The following is a 532-nucleotide window of genomic DNA, read 5'->3' as shown; positions in this document are numbered from 1 at the left end:
TTGCTATCTAATCAAACCTCTAAACTTGAAGGATTAGGGAGTAGCTAATTCTAATTCTCTGTGGGAGAGAAGCTCTAAACCCTAACTTTGATGGCTACCTCTGCATAATGATTTCTTCTCTTCTCCTCCCTCCAGGGGGGGTTGGCCTTGGTTTTATAGTCCCCTCAAGTGAACGTGAGCCATTGGATCAAACCGACATAGATTGTATGGTTTAGATTGATCCTTTAGGTCGGTGGAGCGTAGTTCCGAAGCAGAGTCCCGATTGGCCTCCAACCCTGGGCGGGCGCCCAAGGGGGGTAGGCGGCCGCCCTGCCCCCGAGCCCGATCGTGCTCTCGTTCGTTCCCGTGGCTTCTGGGTTCTTCTAGATTGAGAAAAATTGCGCGGCACGTAATTATCTCGTTGTAAACATGACATGTGGGCCTTCTCTCCATAATTCTTGATAACCCCTGCAGAAATACATAAACACCAAAGCTCGTGGAATTCTGTCAGATAAAACCCTAATTCTAGATGTTGTTTCATATTGATCCTTTC

This window comes from Sorghum bicolor, chromosome 9 (assembly GCF_000003195.3).
Source record: "Sorghum bicolor cultivar BTx623 chromosome 9, Sorghum_bicolor_NCBIv3, whole genome shotgun sequence".
In the NCBI taxonomy this organism is placed as follows: domain Eukaryota; kingdom Viridiplantae; phylum Streptophyta; class Magnoliopsida; order Poales; family Poaceae; genus Sorghum; species Sorghum bicolor.
The sequence above is the reverse complement of the archived record's forward strand: the minus strand, read 5'-3'. Positions refer to the sequence as shown.